This window comes from Castor canadensis, chromosome 12 (genome assembly GCF_047511655.1).
Source record: "Castor canadensis chromosome 12, mCasCan1.hap1v2, whole genome shotgun sequence".
Taxonomy (NCBI): Eukaryota; Metazoa; Chordata; class Mammalia; order Rodentia; family Castoridae; genus Castor; species Castor canadensis.
In genome coordinates this window covers 96,114,364-96,131,767 of record NC_133397.1, presented here as the reverse complement: position 1 = coordinate 96,131,767, position 17,404 = coordinate 96,114,364, and the positions used below count along the sequence as shown (strand labels likewise).

Here is a 17,404-nt window from a genome sequence, read left to right as displayed (position 1 = left end):
CTCTGAAGTTTTCCTCCCACTGCCACTTTCACAAGCTATCCTGCTCCTGCTTACTGGGCAGTGCTGCTGCTCCTGCTGGCCGCCATGTTTGTTTACAGTTCACGTGGGAAGTGGGTCTTCCCTCCTCTCACAAGCTTCCCCGCTCCTGGTTGCTGGGCGCGCGCCCTGCTCCCACCAGAGGCTCTCCGGCCCGCCCGGCTTGTTTATTTACAGTCCCAGGAAGGATTCCCTTCCCCCAATCTTCAGCGCTCAGGGCGCCCCACCCTCTTTCCAGCGTGTCTTAACTGTTCTTACTGCTTATTACTCAGTTTCTCTTTTTATTTTTTTCCCGGGTGGAGGTCAGTCTGTCCAGGGGGCTATGCTGCTCTGGCCCAGGCTTGTCTGTGGGGCTACCGTGGTACCGCGAAGCTCACCTGGTCCGCGTCTTCCCACGCCGTATGGGCACCGGCCACTGGCGGCCCCGGGGGCCCTCCTCGTTTCTCCGTTTAACGTGAAGTGGAGATTCTCTGCACCAGCTGGAGATGTGGAGGGGTCAAAGTTATGCCTTTTCTCAGTGATTATGCCTGCAAAGTGTGTCTCCAGCGTCTCTCCAAGCTTTCACTATAGGAGGGTCGCTTTCTGCTTCCTACCTCTAGCCGCCATCTTTGAATGTGATTTTATTTCTTTTGTGTGTATGCTCAACAGAGGGATTGTTGGTAGTTGTAGTTTTAATCTTTTGAGGATCCTCCACACTATTTTCCATAACAATTATGCCAATTTACATTCCCCCCAAAGAGGGTAAGGATGTAAGGATTCCCTTCTCTCTACACCCTTACAAACATTTGTTATCACTCTCACTTTTTTTCCTTTTTGATACTAGCCATTCTTACAGGTAGGAGGTGATGTGTCATTGTGGTTTGGACTTTTTATTTTTGACACAGGGTCTTGCTCTTTAGCTAGGCTAGCCTTGAACTTACTACTTAGGCCAGACTGACCTTGAACTCATGATACTCCTGAATGCAGGGATTACAGGTGTGAACCACCACACCTAGCTATATTTTTATTTTTGATTGACACATAGTAGCTGTATATATCTATGAGGTACAGTGTGAAATTGTAACACATGCCTACAAGGTGTATCAAATACATTGTAACTGGCATTGTATCACCTTAGACATTACACTTATCATTTCTTTGTGTTGGGCATACTGAAAATCCTCTCTACAAACTATTTTGAAATACTCAATTTTCTCTTGTCAACTATAGTTATCCTACTGTGCAATAGAACATTAGAAGTTATTCTTTTTTTGTTTTATTGTTTTTACTTTTATTCACACGTGTATGCATCGTTTGGGCCACTTACCTCTTCTTTGCATTTTTTTTTTTTGGTCTCTATTTCATTAATTTTGGCCCTTATTTTTATTATTTATCCCCTTCTGCTTGATTTGGGTTTTGCTTGTTCTTGTTTTTCTATGAGTTTGAGATATAGCATTAGGTCATTTATTTGAGAACTTTGTCCTTTTACTATATGCACTCATGGCTATAAACTTTCCTCTTAGGACTGTCTTTGCTATGTCCCATAGGTTCCGGTAGGTCATGTTTTCATTTTCATTAATTTCCAGGAACCTTTTAATTTCCTCTTTTATTTCTCTATGACCCACTGATCATTGAGCAATGTGTTATTCAGCCTCCAATTGTTTGTGTGTTTTCTGCTGTTGTTTTTGTTGTTGATTTCTAGTTTTAATGCATTGTGATTGAATAGAGTGCAGGGGATTATTTCTGTTTTCTTATATGTGTTGAGGCTTACTTTGTGCCCTAAGATATGATCAATTTTGGAGAAAGTTCCATGGGCTGCTGAGAAGAATGTATATTGTGCAGATGTTGGATGAAATATTCTGTAGACATCAATTAGGTCCATTTGATCTATGGTGTGATTTCATTCTAGAATTTCTTTATTGATTTTTTGTTTGGATGACTTATCAGTTGGTGATGGGGGGTATTAAAGTCTCCCACTACTTCTGTGTTGGAATCTATATATGCTTTTAAGTCCTTTAGAGTATGTTGATGAAATTGGGTGCACTGACATTGGTGCATATAGGTTGACAATTGTTATTTTGTTTTGGTGTATTTTCCCTTTTATTAGTATGAAATGTCCTTCTTTATCTCATTTGATCGATGTAAGTTTGAAGTCTACTTTGACATAAGTATTGCTACTCCTGCCTGTTTTCAGGGGCTACTGGCTTTGTAAATATGCCTTAAGCCAGTGTTTGTTTCTGTCAAGGAGATGGGTCTCTTGTAAACACAGATTATGGGTCTTCCTTTTTAATCCAGTTTGGCAAATGGTGTCTTTTGATGGGGAATGAGTCTGTTGACATTCAGTGTTAATATTGATAGGTATGTGGTGATTCCTGCCATTTAGTTGTTTTTGTTGTTTAAGGGCTTGAATGTGTGCAGCTGAATCAATGTTACTCTCTGATTCCTTGTCTTTTCTTCTCCTGTGGTTTGATACTACCTGTCCTCTTGCAATTTTGTTTGCTTTCATCTTCTGTGTGCAGAATATCTTGGAGAATCTTTTTATAGTGTTGGCTTGGTGGTCATATATTGTTTTAGTTTCTGCTTATCATGGAAGATTTTTATCACTCCATCTATTTGATAGTTTTGCTCGGTAGAGTATCCAGGGGTTAAAGTTATTTTCATTCAGTGCCCAAAAAACCTCACGACATGCCCTTCTTGCTTTTAAGTTTTCTGTTGAAAAATCTGCTGTGATTTGATTGGTTTACCTTTATATATTATTTGTTTTTACTCTCTTATAGCCATCAGTATTCTTTCTCTATTCTCTGTGCTTGTTGTTTTAATGATAATATGCTATGGGTAGGTTCTATTTTGGTCAAGTCTGTTTGGTGTCCTGGAGGCTTCCTGTACCTGAATGGGTGAAACTTTCTTGAGTTTTGGGAAATTTTCTGTTATTATTTTATTGAATATTTTATATATCCCTTTGGCTTTCACCTCTTCTCCTTCTTCAATGTACATGATTTTCAGGTTTGATCTTTTGATGGAGTCACTGAGTTCTTGCATATTGCTTTCACAAGTCTTGAGTTGTTTGACTAACATTTCTTCTGTTTTTTGTTTAATTTCTGTTTTATCTTTGAGCTCTGAGATTCCGTGTTCCACTTGTTTGAGTCTGCTGGAGTGGACCTGTACAGTGTTTTTTGTTTGACTAAAGGGACTTTATTTCCAGGATTTCTGTTTGATTCTTTTTTCTGGCGTTTTCCATATCTTTGTTCAAGTCTTCTTTTATATTTTGTGTTGTCATCTTTAATTCATATTTCTCTCTTTTTATAGTGTCCTTTGTTTCACTTTGGTGTTTGTTGAAGTCCTCTCTGAATTCATTTATTTGTTTCTGTATCTTGTCATGTTCTTTATGTTTGGTTTCTTGAAATTTCTTGAGTACATCTTGTACATTCTGGTTAACTGTGTCTGGTATCTTCTCCATGAGTTTCTCAGTAATTTCTTCCAAGATTTCCTCTTTGAGGTCTTTGTGTGTGTGTGTGTGTGTGTGTGTGTGTGTGTGTGTGTGTGTGTCACTGGGCTCCTTAGTGACATTTATCGTTGTTTTGTTGAGGTTAGGAACTGGGTATCTGTTTTCTTCATTTTCCACTGAATCCTCTATTGAATTATTTTTTTGAGGAGTGTAGTTTCCATTCCTTCTTCCAGTTGCTCCACCTGGTGCTATGCATCTATGTTCTTGATAGGCTAGTTGGTGGTTTTAATTGCCTCTTTTCTTTCCCTTGATTTAATTTTTGTGGTGACTGACTTGGTTGTTAGCCAGGTTGATGTGCTCTTTCTGTCACTGGCCTGGAAGTGTAATTTAGGAATAACAAACTCACAGGTTGAATGCCAGACCAGTTGTTTACATAGTATATAGAAAACCCCTTGGTGATAATATCTATAAACAGTGGGATTTGTGGGGGGTAATGGTTATTAGGCTAGATATAGAAACTTGGGTAATTGGTATTGGTGGCACTAAAAGGGCAGGTGGAAAAGGGGTGGGTGGGGGAAGTGGTATGGGGGCTGCTGGGTTTTGTGGCCATTGATTGTGTTTGGGTGTATTTCTGTTGTAGTGGAGGGTGCTTGTGTCAGGGATTGCAGGGGCCTGGAGGTGTGTACAGTTGGTACAGTAGGCTAGTCAGTGGGTGGTGAGTGTGTAAGATGGAGAGGTAGGGTGGTGACAGGTTGGGGAAGGCTAGAAGTAGGAGGTGAAGACAGGGTAAGTTGCAATTGGGAGCTGAGGTAACTCTGCCAGTTCATGCAGGGTGGTCAGAGCTGTTGCCAATGTGGAGCAGTTCAGTTTTGGATACTGCCCTCTGTCCTATGAGAGCAGCTCCAGGATCCACCACCTGCCCCAGTTTGAGAGATTGGCTTGGTGCCCCACTCCTGCTCTCAGCCTTTGTCCCTCTCCTGGCCTGTGCTAGGTGGTGGCTTATTGCCCCACCTCTCAGCCTTTGTTGCTTTCCCCACATTTATTCACTGAGAGTTCAGCACAAAGAGTTTGGCTCCTTACTCCACCTTTGTTCTCCAGGGCAGGTTCAGTGTTCCACCCCCACCTCCACTGTCAGTGTTAGATTACAGTTTGCTGGGGTGCATTCAATTATGTTCCTGGGGGGTGGATAGGGGAGTTGTGTGTGGTGCTCACCTGTTTGTTTTGCAGATTCACACAGGCAGCTTTGGAACTGGCTGGTGGGGAGAAATGACATCACTTTTCTCAGAGCAGTGTAGTGTAGGGAGGCTTTCCATGGGTTAGGGGTCCAGGATATTGTAGAGTTTGATTCTGATTGATGCTTTGTCTTCTACTTGTTGGAAGAAAAAGAAAAAAGAAAAGAAAAAGAAATGGCCAGAGAGCTTTTTTCTCCAGGGTGAGATGTGCCTTGCTGGCTGCACCATGTGGGATTTTCATGGCTGTAAGGTGCAATTAAAAGCTGTTTTAAGGGTCAGTCCTTGAATTTTGTGTGTACCTTATGTGTTGGTGGGTTAGTATTTTAGCTAGAAGCAATCAGAATTGCTCAGGTGTAGCTCTGATGTCTCAAGGTGGTTTCTGGAGTCACAGAACTTAGGATTTCTGATTCCCTATCCTAACCACTGTCTTGGATCCTTTAGAAGTTCTTCTTCCTGTCCAACTGCCTCCCTGTACCTGTTAACAATCTTCTCACTACTCACCCTCCTCCAATCCTTCCCGTGGTCTGGTAACCACTATTCTCTATTTCTTTGGGGTCAATTTGTTAGCTTTCACATATGTGAAAACATGTGGCATTTTTCTTTCTGTGCCTGGCTTATTTCCTATAGTGATTTGTTAAAAAAAATTGTGATAAAAATCACATAATATACAATTTTCCATCTTAACCATTTTACGTATATTCACATTGTCCTGAAGTTGATCTCCAGAACTTTTTCATCTTGAAAAACTCAAACTCCTTATCCATTAAATAATAACTCCTCATTTTCCATCCTCTCACCTCTGGCAGCTATCATTCTACTTTCTGTTTTTGTGAACTTGACAACTTTGATTGTTATTATCTTTCAAAGGACTGGCTTTGAATTTTTTCTCTACTAATTTCTTGTTTTCAGTTTAATTGATTTCTTTTTTTAAATGTCTTTATTGTGATTTTTTTTTTGTGGTACTGGAGCTTGAACTCTGGGCCCCACACTTGCTAGGCAGGCACTCTACCACTTGAGCAACTCTGCCAGCTCTGCTATGATTTCTACTATTTCTTTTATTCTACTTATGTTGAAGTTAATATTTTCTCTTTTTCTAGTTCTTCAAGGAAAAAGCTTAGACTATTTTAAAAGTCTTAGTCTTCTTTTCTAAAAAATGCATTATATGCTTTGAACTTCCCTAAAAGCATAGCTTTTGATGCCCACAAATTTTGATACATTATATTTTCATTTTCACTTAGTTCAAAATATTTGTTTTTCTTCTTTGATATGTTATTTAGAAGTGTGTTGTTTAACCATCAAGTACTTTCACATTTCGCAGCTTTCTTTCTGTTATTGATTTATACTTAATTCCATTGGATCTGAGAGTATGTAATAAATTATTTGTGTTCTTTTAAATTTTTTAAGGTATGTTTTTATAACTCAGAATGTCCTCTGTCCTGGTGAATGCTCCATGTGAGTTTAAGAAGTTTCCCAACTTCCAGACCATGAACCAAATAAACTTCTTTTGCTTATAATTTATCTAGTATTCTATTATAGCCGCAGAAAATTGATTAAGATACAAAATTGTTATAACAAATACCTGAAAATGTAGAGTGGTTTTGGAATTGGTAATGGGTGGAGGCTAGATATATTTGGAAGAGATAGCTATAAAAATCCTGGATTGCTGGAACATTAAAGATGATTTTTCTGAAGGCTCAGAAGAGATTTAGGGAAAGTCTGAACCTTTTTAGAGATTACTTGAGTGGTTGTGATCAGAATGTTGATAGAATTATGGACAGGAAAGATCATTCTAAAGAGTTCTGAGATAGAGAACTGGAAGACGGCTACTACACATACTTCTTGTATAAAAATATGAATGCTAAAATGTTTTGAATGTTTTTTTAATAAATCGTGTAACCACATTTAAAGGGTTTAAAACCCATAGCATTGTAGTCATGGCAACCTAACTAAACTTTCTCATGCAACTAAAAATTACGGGGAAGGTGAGGGGGTTGGTCATACGTGTCCTATTGTAAAATAAGTGTTTTAAATATCCTGTACTGCTAATGAATGGCTCTATATGTCCAAGAGTTTTCCCGTGGAATAACTATGCACTACTTTACATTTCATGGGGATGCACAAAAAAGTATTACATTTTTAGTTGCTGTTTGTACCAACCTTGAATTACATATGTTTAACAACAACAAATCAAAAATCCGATTTCTACTGAGCTTTTAATACTGAGTAGCAATTCTGAAGTCTTAACTCCTTTTTTGTTATGATTTATTTGTGAGTTTACATTTTTAAATTGTTTAACTTTCTTAATTTAGTAATTAAAAAGAAAAAAAAAAAAAGAGTTCTGAGATAGAACTGAGGAAAAATGTACGGAAACTTGAGTAAAGACTGTCCCTATTATAGAATCACAAAGAACTTGGTAGAATTATGTCTGTATCCTATGACTTTATGGAATGCAAAGCTTTAAAGGGATTAACTAGGATATCTCGTGGAAGAAATGTCTAAGCAACAAAGCATTTTGGGTTTGTGTGGCTACTTTTCTTTTTTTTATTCATCTTTCACACGTGCATACATTGTTTGGGTCATTTCTCCCTCCTGACCCGCCCCCATCCTCTCCCCTCTTCCCCACTCCCTTCCAGGCAGAACCTGTTCTGCGCTTTTCTCCAGTCCCGTTGAAGAGTAGAAATAAGCAATAAGAAGAAAGACATAGCATTTTTGCTAGTTGAGATAAGGACAGTTATACAGAGAGATTCCTAGCATTGCTTTCATGTACAAGTGTGTTACAACCCAGGTTGATTCATCTCTAACTGATCTTTACACTGGTTCTTGATCCCCTTCTTGTGTTGACCTCTGTCACTTTAAGGTTTGTGTATTAATTCCTCTGGAGTGGGGACATCAAATGTTTCCATGTTTTGGGTTTTCTATTTAACCCTCTACCTCCCGTATATGTTCTCCCCTTGTCATGTAACCCAAGTCCTACAACATTGCTGTATTTGTCCTAGATCTAAAGTCTGCATATGAGGGAGAACATACTATTTTTGGTCTTCTGAGTCTGGCTAACCTCGCTCAGAATGATGGTCTCCAGTTCCATCCATTTACTTGCATTTTTCTTCATGGCTGAGTAAAATTCCATTGTGTATAAATACCACATTTTCTTGATGAATTCATCAATAGTGGGGCATTTTGGTTGTTTCTATAACTTGGCTATTGTGAGTAATGCTGCAATAAACATGGGTGGGCAGGTGCCTTTTGAGTAACCTGTGTCTCATTCCTTTGGATATATCCCCAGTAGTGGGATTGCTGGAACACATGGCAGATCTGTGTTTAGAATTTTAACAAGCGTCCAAATTTTTTTCCAGAGTGGTTGTACCAGCTTGCATTCCCATCATCAGTGTACAAGGGTTCCTTTTTCCCCGCATCCTTGTTGTGTGGCTACTTTTAACTGAATTCAGTAAGATGTGAGAGGAAAAATGACTTAAGGACAGAATTTATAGTTAAAAGAATGGAAAGATTTGGAAAATTCACAGCCTGGTCACATAAAGAAGGCATGTTTCAGAGAGCAAGTCCAGGGACAATGACCTTGAAGGCATGCCAGAGTAGTATGTTTTCTGGATTCAGGGTGCCCTCCATGCGCTCAGTGCCCAGAGCTGCCTTAGGTCTCTGGTCCTGCATTCCAGTATAGTGCTCATTGGCTACTCTTGCCCTGGTTCAAGCAGGCCCAGGTGCATCTTGTACTCCAGAAGGTACAAACCATAAACCTTGGCAGTGTCTATGTGGAGTTAATTCTGTAGGCTTGCAGAATGCAAGAGCTGTGTGGGGGATGACTAACCCAACCTAGATTTCAAAGGATGTCTTGAGCAGGCTGGGAGCCCAGGCAGAGACATAACATAGAAGCAAAATTACTGCAGAGGGTGTATACTAGAGCAATGCTGAGCAGAAATGCCCGATCAGAGCCACCACAGCCTCCATGAGGGCAATGCTTAGTAGAGCCATGGGAGCGGGTCCACTCCTGAGACCCTGCAATGAGCTACCAATGTGAACAGTAGCCTGAAGAGCTACAGGCACAAGATTCCAACCTGAGATAGCTGCTGGGTGGACTGAGCCCAGAAAAGATGTATGGTTTTGAGGGCCCAATCCCTTCTCCTGTGTGCCCAGGATATAGTACATGAGATCAAAGGAGATGATTCTCTGTTTTTAAGATTTAATGATATTTTTCCTGAATTTTAGATTTACTTAGGCCAGTTACCCCTCTTTTCTTTCCTACTCTTGCCTACTGCTCCTGTTTGGGAGGGGAATGTCTGTCTGTCCTATGCCTGTCCCATCTTTGTATTTGGAAATAGATAACTTGTTTTGATTTCACAGGCTCCTAGATGTCTCAACTTTGACTCAGAATAAGTCATGCTTCTGAGTCTTACCCATATGTCATTTGCATAAGTCTCTTTGGGCTTTTGAGTTGGTGTTAAACAAGTTAAGACCTTTGGGGGCTATTGGAATGTAATGAATGTATCTGCCATGTGAAGGACATGACTTGGGGTCCAGGGTTGGGATGCTATACTTTGGATGTTTGTTCCTCCAAAACTCAGTGTTGAGATTTCATTATCATTGTAGAAATCTAATACTCATACCAAATGATACTGAATTCAGGTTTTCAGTCTAGTGCTTTATGTTCATGCTTGTTCACTCTACTTAAAAGAAATAAGACATGCAATAGAGATAGCAGATGTTAGAGGCAAAGTGGAGAGTGAGAGCAGTGGGCAATGTAGAAGTGGGCAGTGAGGTTTACAATTTACTCATATTGTGGTATTCTAGGATAGCAGTAGAAAATGGACTAAGGTTACAATGCATTTGAAAATTAGCTTGTACCAAACAAAACCTAATATGAAAATTTTATTGTATTCTCATGTGAGGACTGAAATATTTAAATCTGGTAACAAGCACATGACCTGTGGAAAACTTACATATGATTATTAGCAATGAAATAAGGATCATAATTAGTAATTTATTGAACTTCTATCCTTATTTTTTATACCATCATCTACCATATTATGTATTCTTCTGGTTTATTTTGCTCATCACTGGAATATAATTTCCAGTGTTTTGTTCACTTCCCCAAATAGCACTAGAACAGTGCTGGATATATAGTCACCCCATAAAGTTTTTTTTAAATAGTGAAATTGATAGTAAAGTTTATTAGGAAAGGAATACACTTTCAATAAATCGAAAGTGTGTACTCTCTAGAGTGAGAATGAGAATGACATTATTTTTACCCTGGCACCAGTTTTCATTGCAGTGGAAGAGGCTTAGAGCATTAAGTCTCTCCCTACTAAGACCAGCCCATGATGCTGAAGTGGTAAGGTCATGAGTCTAGGGCAGGTCTACAGATTACAAAATACTAACCAGATCATTATGGTCTAGCTTATAGGCCTGGTTCTTTGTTTTATTAAATAAAGATCTATTGTTTCAGGCACTGATGTTGACTCACCTTAAGGTGGATGACTCAAAAATGTTTTGTGAATCCCATGAATTTTGATCTTAGTAGAGGCTGTTAAGAGGTAAAAATTTTAATTACAATGTTTTTCTCTCTGATACCTTGAAGAATCATGAATTTTAGGTTTCCTTTTATATCCCTCCCACTCATGGTTAACATTCCCCACTCAAGTATTAGAAACCCTGAAATCATTTAGAAAATGGGAAGTCAAAATCAGTCCAGCTACTTCCTGCTGGTATGGGGTATAGGCCTAGGTCAGGAGATTTTTGTCCTGGCAGTAATTATGTTCAAGGAGGAGAAATCCTGTTTAGAGTTTAGAAGAGTTAGCCCTTGAGCTATATTATTTGTAATTTTACAGCCCAGAGATGAGAGGAAATGAACTTGTTTAGAACATTAATATAAAGTTTAATAAGGAGCATCTGGATTTATCCTGGAGCTATTGAAATAGCAGAGGATAGAAAGGCAAGGGTGTAAGTTTTTCTCTATTTAGTTGAAAGGTATATAGACATGGGCACCAGATAATCACACTTATGGATCATTTCTTTTTAACCTCTCAGATTCAATTACTTTTGGATGGGTGGGGCACAAGTGACTTCATTTGGAATCTGACAATTTTCCTTCTTGCCTGAAAGTTTTCTTTTAAAGTGTCTCAGAAAGGTCCCTCATTGCCAGGTGATATCCTGATACATGTAATAAGATGTAGTTAGTCTGATGTGATCCCATATTGGAGGGGAGTGATAGGTAGGTCAGGTGGGAGTCAGTGCTAAGAAGACCCTTTTGGCCAGACTTAAGCAACAAAGAGGTTTAGAAGGAGTGGCTCCTAGGCTAGGCTTACATGGAATCCATTAAGTAAGTTTTCCTTGTTGCAATTAAGAATGCTTGGACACAAACCTGCAAAGAGCCTTATTACCAATTAAATTTTTTAATTTAGAGGACACCAGCCTGGTAAAATGTTTCCCTAAGCTTTGTACTTTAGAAGGCTTATATATGTGGGGAACAGAAATGTATTCAGCATACATGGGATCTAGCAACAATTAGCATCACAGCTATACAGATTACTTATACATGTATTAATTTAGCTTTTTCCTCTGGAATGTAAAATAAAAATCTGTCCTTGAAGCCAGTTTATTGAAAATGTTACTAAAAGCAGAACAGCATTCTTAAGATAGCCTCATTGCTATAGACAGAGAATTGGGTGTTAGTTCTACATCAGTGTATTAAATGGATTTTTTTTTTTTTTTGTGGTGCTGGGGCCTTGCAGATGCTAGGCAAGTGCATTACCACTGACCTACACACATCGCCCTTAAATCTTTTTCTATTAGCATATAATAGTTGTACAGGGGGGATAAATGTGATATTTACATGTGTCTTGATTTTAGAAAATCCTTACATAATTCTTAAATTATAGCCAACTTAATTATATACATACACCTTTTATCCAAACAACTGCATTTTAAGATCTTCTTTGCCACTTTGAGTTTTAAAATGGCCTCTTATTTCCTTTATAGTTTGCACCTGACAGTTAATTCCTGCGTACTTGCATTTTAGTTAGACCTGATCGAGATTACCAATCTTTTGGAGTTACAACAGTTTTACACATTAGTTTTATAATAGTAATTTAAGAACTATTCTACAGATGTTTATGCACACAGAAAAGTTTTAAATTAGGCAAGCAAAGACTGAAGTGCATATAAAAGTGAAAAAAAAAACCCCAAAACCAAAACACCCTTGGCAATCAGCTGAATTTGCCCGTTATTTTCTGGAATTCCAGTGCAAAAGAAGTTTTTGCCTATTGCTTGATAAACTAATGCACACATACAATTACATTATTTCAGAGCACTATTTTAGCTTTAGCCATAGGTTAATTACAATTCTCCCTGTATATGTGTGGGGTGTAACAAGATGGCACAGAACTTGGGTCTGCCACCCCAGCATCATCATGGCAGAGATGGTAGCTATGAAGTTGGATTATTGGAGGAGACACAACAACTCCATCATGGCAGCAGCATTTCCCACAACCAAAAGGTTTTTCCAAAACACTTTTAGGTGAAACATAAAGTCATGCTACATACAACATCTAAGCACAAAACAAACACCAAAGATAGAACAAATAAATGGGAAATTTTCCTTTTTCTTTTGTTTGGTTTCCCAGAGACCAAAACAGGTGGAACAAATTTAAAAGGCTCTCCCAAACTACAGGATAGCCTGGAGAGTGAGATAAGACAAAATAGGCTAGTGAATTAGCTTGGACTTTAGACAGTCACACAAAAAAAGTCTGAGGAGAGCAAAAAAGACGTTCTTTTGGGGCAGAGGGCAGGCCAGCAAAATCTTTCCAGGAGGTTAGGCAGTAAAGGCACAGAGTGGGAGGTTTAATTCTTCAAAAAACCTATCATAGAGTCAGGAGAGAATCCATTGGATCTTTGTGGAGTTTTAAACCTGGAGAAGGTCCCCACAGAAACAGATCATGAGTCACTTTTTTGACTAGTGACAGATGAACTAGTCCTATTAGGTGGATGGGAGAAATTATGTCACCTGGACAGTGCTAGAAGGAGGGGAAGAAAGACTAGGAGACTGTATAGGGTGGCAGAGTAGAACAGAAGAGAGCTAGGGATCGAGCATGTCTTAGAGAGGCCAGACTCTTCTGGCATCCTTCTTGAAGGTCCAGATCCTGTGAGAGGAACCTGAAGGCCCGGACATGGGGAACCTTGGGCCACTTAGAGGAATTAAGGCAGGAAGGACCAAGTCAAAGCACTGTCTTAAGGCCAGACTTTTATATCTGGCATTCTGTAAGTTGTGCATGCCACATTACAAAGAATGCAAACCAGGAGGGAGGCCTCAGGAATGGAAGACATGTTCCCCCTCTTTTTCCTCCCCCAACACTGGAAGAAGGAAGAGAGCCACTTGTCATTGTTCAGGTAGGGTTTCCCCTCTGGAGATTACAAAACCTTTAACCTAGGTCAAAGCCTTGAGTCTAGGTTGAAACCTTGAGCTTAGGTCAAGGGAGGAGTATCCTTCTGGCCCACCAACTAGGTCAACCTTGTCACTTTCATAGCACCCTTCTAGTGACCGGGAAATTAGTGTAGTGCTTTCTTTCTAATTTTCTCCCTCTGGTGCCTCTTCTTCCAGCTCTGTTTCCCTGTGATCTGTCTCAATAAACAGTCCTGCTTTACTTATAAGGGTGTCTTATGGCATGGAGAATTTTATCTAATTGAGTCTGAGATATCAAAAAGGGAAGCCCTTGGAAAGATTGAGCAGTAGTCCCACCATAAAGAAAATGTCTTAATAGTGAGGGAAGGCCATACTTGGAATAAGCTTTTCTCTGAGGTGCTGGTTTAAAAGGGAGAAACCCAGTTCCATCCAAAAGTTTGGAGCAATAGAGGCAGAGAGAGGAAAGGGACCATAATCGGAAAATAAAGTATTAAAATCAGGAAAAGCAGACTAGTGATGTGAATAAGCACCTGGTAAGAAAAGGAAGAAGCTGACACTTATTAATCTGGCAGGAATGGCAGGGGCAGCACCTGGAAGAAACCTTTAAGCTGCCGGAAGATAGCACTGGGTAAAGAAGAGAAAGCAGTCAGAATACAAACAGTAGAAAAGAAATTGCAGAGCTGAGCAAACAGGCATGTCCTCAACCCAGACAGAAGTGGAAAGGATCATTCTTACCTTGTGCAGAAAAAGTGATCTGAGTCAAGATGTATGAGATCTGAGATCTGAGTCATGGCACCAAAAATGTTACTGGGAAGTCAGCACTGGTATCTACCTAGGTCCTTGTGTCAGATGAGAAAATTCAGACAAGAAGTGAAAATATGGTAAAAGTGATAGTAAAGTTTATTAGGAAAGGAATACACTTTCAATAGACTGGAAGTGGTGGCCTCTAGAGTGAGAAGAATTTTTTGAATGGATGAATCTGATAGCATTAGAGCCTTCTGTAAAATGGTTCTTTATCCCATCTGATTTAATTCCATGTATTTTTATCTTATTAGGTAGAACTCTGGCAGGAAATTGGGGATAGTGGTTGGATTCAGACACTAAATTTCACTCTCCTGTAGTGGCTAAACATCATTTTCATCTCACCAGTGGTTTCCTAAATATTTCTTTTTCTCAGAATCGTTAATTAGAGATATTATTTTTCCTAACTATTGAAAAGAAAACTCCCCAAAAGCACTGTAATAGTTGTACAATCTTTTAAAGATTTTGACTAAAATAAAATATAAACACATTTTCTTATGATTGGAGAAGTGCAGTGAGTAGTTCATGATTTCAAGAGGAACTGACAATTAGTTTGCCATTGGATTCTCCTCCACAAAATCAATGAAGTGTGATGGGTAATTTTATCTAGAATTTTTCACCTTGTTTTTTTCTAGCAAATTCTCCCAACTTCTGAATTTCATGGTTTGTGCTCTGTGATCAGAGTGAAAAGAAAAGTGAAGATTTGATATAAAACAGCCTAAAAGAATATTGAAATGGATTAATGACAGTAACCAGTCATGAGTTAAAAAGAAACCCTAATTTTACAAGTGTTCAACTTTATGTAAGTGACTCATTTTTAACATGGTTTCCTATATTGTCTTCTTTTTGCTAGTTAGAAATTATTAAGCACTTTTTTCACTTAGTAAGTGAGCATCAACTGGGCAGGGTCAGTGGAACTTCACCAGATAATCATACCCATTGCCTGATGAATGTTTCACTTTGGGAATGTGTGAAGGGCTCCGTCCAGAAGACAAGGGGTCTTGGTCAGCTAGATGTCTCACAGGGATGTTCCATAGTCTAATGTTGCAGAGAATTTAAGACCTAACCCAGAGGAGGTTATATCCTGTTTTTGAGATTGACAGAATTGTTCCCTGACTATGGCAGAAAGTGGAAGGGCTTACCTAGACCACTGTGTGACTTCTGCTCGAAAAAACTTGGTGTTAAAAATACTAAATGGGCCCCTGGCGGAGGAAGTGATATCACAGACCCCATGTGAGCGGATTGCTACAAATGCAGCTGCCTGGAGAGAGGGAGCCGGTGTCCCACGTCAGAGCCGCCGCTGGGGAGGAGCAGCCGCTGCCGCCCAGGACTGGGCCCTTAGGGAGGAGGAGCCAAGAAGATGGCAGACGACCCCAGTGCTGCCGACAGGAACGTGGAAATCTGGAAGATCAAAAAGCTCATTAAGAGCTTGGGGGCGGCCCGCGGCAATGGCACCAGCATGATATCATTGATCATTCCTCCCAAAGACCAGATTTCACGAGTGGCAAAAATGTTAGCAGATGGATTTGGAACTGCATCGAACATTAAGTAATAGTAAACCGCCTTTCATTTCTGGCAGCCATTACATCTGTACAGCAGAGACTCAAACTTTATAACAAAGTATCTCCAAATGGTCTGGTTGTTTACTGTGGAACAATTGTAACAAGAAGGAAAGGAAAAGAAAGTCAACATTGACTTAGAACCTTTCAAACCAATTAATACGTCATTGTATTTGTGCGACAACAAATTCCATACAGAGGCTCTTACAGTAATACTTTCAGATGACAGCAAGTTCGGCTTCATTGTAATAGATGGCAGTGGTGCTCTTTTTGGCACAGTTCAAGGAAACACAAGAGAAGTCCTACACAGATTCACTGTGGATCTCCCAAAGAAACATGGTAGAGGAGGAGGTCAGTCAGCCTTGCGTTTTGCCCGTTTAAGAATGGAAAAGCGACATAACTATGTTCGGAAAGTAGCAGAGACTACTGTGCAGCTGTTTATTTCTGGGGACAAAGTGAATGTGGCTGGTCTCGTTTTAGCTGGATCTGCTGACTTTAAAACTGAACTAAGTCAATCTGATATGTTTGATTAGAGGTTACAATCAAAAGTTTTAAAATTAGTTGATATATCCTATGGTGGTGAAAATGGATTCAACCAAGCTATTGAGTTATCTACTGAAGTCCTTTCCAATGTGAAATTCATTCAAGAGAAGAAATTAATAGGACGATACTTTGATGAAATTAGCCAGGATACAGGCAAGTACTGTTTTGGAGTTGAAGATACACTAAAGGCATTGGAAATGGGAGCTGTAGAGATTCTAATAGTCTATGAAAATCTGGATATAATGAGATACGTTCTTCATTGCCAAGGCACAGAAGAGGAGAAAATTCTGTATTTAACTCCAGAACAAGAGAAGGATAAATCTCATTTCACAGACAAAGAGACAGGACAGGAACATGAGCTGATTGAGAGCATGCCCCTCTTGGAATGGTTTGCTAACAATTATAAAAAATTTGGAGCCACATTAGAAATTGTCACAGATAAGTCACAAGAAGGATCCCAATTTGTGAAAGGATTTGGTGGAATTGGAGGTATCTTATGGTACCGAGTACATTTCCAGGGAATGGAATACCAAGGAGGAGACGATGAATTTTTTGACCTTGATGACTACTAGGTAGTCGCGGCAAAACGTGCCTCACCCTCCAGCATCCAACCCAAGGAGCATACCCGTGGTGGAATCCAAACAGATCCCTGCCTTATAATTGGAACACTTCCAGAACGTAATCTATGAGTATTGGATACTGAAAAGAAAACCGAAACAAAACCAGACCCAACCCTACACTTTGGTTTGTCATGGTGTCAGCGCAGCAGCCTACAACTAAGTTCCTAAATGCCACTTTGGACTAATTTAAAAAAAGAATCCCAGTTTTTACTTTTACTCGATGGTGAAATTGGTTGCTCTTGTATTTTATGAAAAAAATGATTTTTTTAACCTTCATACATAGAAGCAAAAATACTTTAACTGCTGTAAACCTTCAAAAATTAATAGAAGTGAGATCATAAAAAAAATACTAAGTGTAACTGGCCTCACATAGACTAGGAAGCAGAAAGGGTGCTGAGAATTCTGATCTTTATGCAAACTCAAGTCCAGGAATGCTTCAGGATGTGATCACAGAAATATTTAGAGAGGTTTTAGGGACTCTGTTTTAATAAAGTTTTAGATAACTTGTTTTAATAAAGTTTCTTCTTGACATTCATAATATAGCAGGATCTACCACAACAAAAAGGCTCCATTGCCACGGTCATATCCTTTTGAGACAGTTCTGTCACATGTGCAGGTGAACATCTTCAGTTGGGAGTCCTCCCATTCCAGGTTTAATGGGCAGTCTTCTGTGACATCCTCAGTCTGTCACATTTACTCATAGAAGAGCAAGCTCTGCTAATAAAAAACAACTCAGCACCCAGTAGCCTTTTTTCTGGGATCTAAACTGTGATGTGCTC

General features: G+C 39.4%; 1 long non-coding RNA gene and 1 pseudogene across 4 annotated transcripts in view; both read left to right on the top strand.

Annotated features, from left to right (window-relative positions):
* Positions 1-17,404, top strand: part of LOC109678892 (uncharacterized) — a 243,798-nt gene that overhangs the window by 54,870 nt on the left and 171,524 nt on the right. The gene's annotated exons all lie outside the window — the stretch shown is intronic.
* LOC109677555 (eukaryotic peptide chain release factor subunit 1 pseudogene) lies at positions 15,176-16,882 on the top strand (annotated as a pseudogene).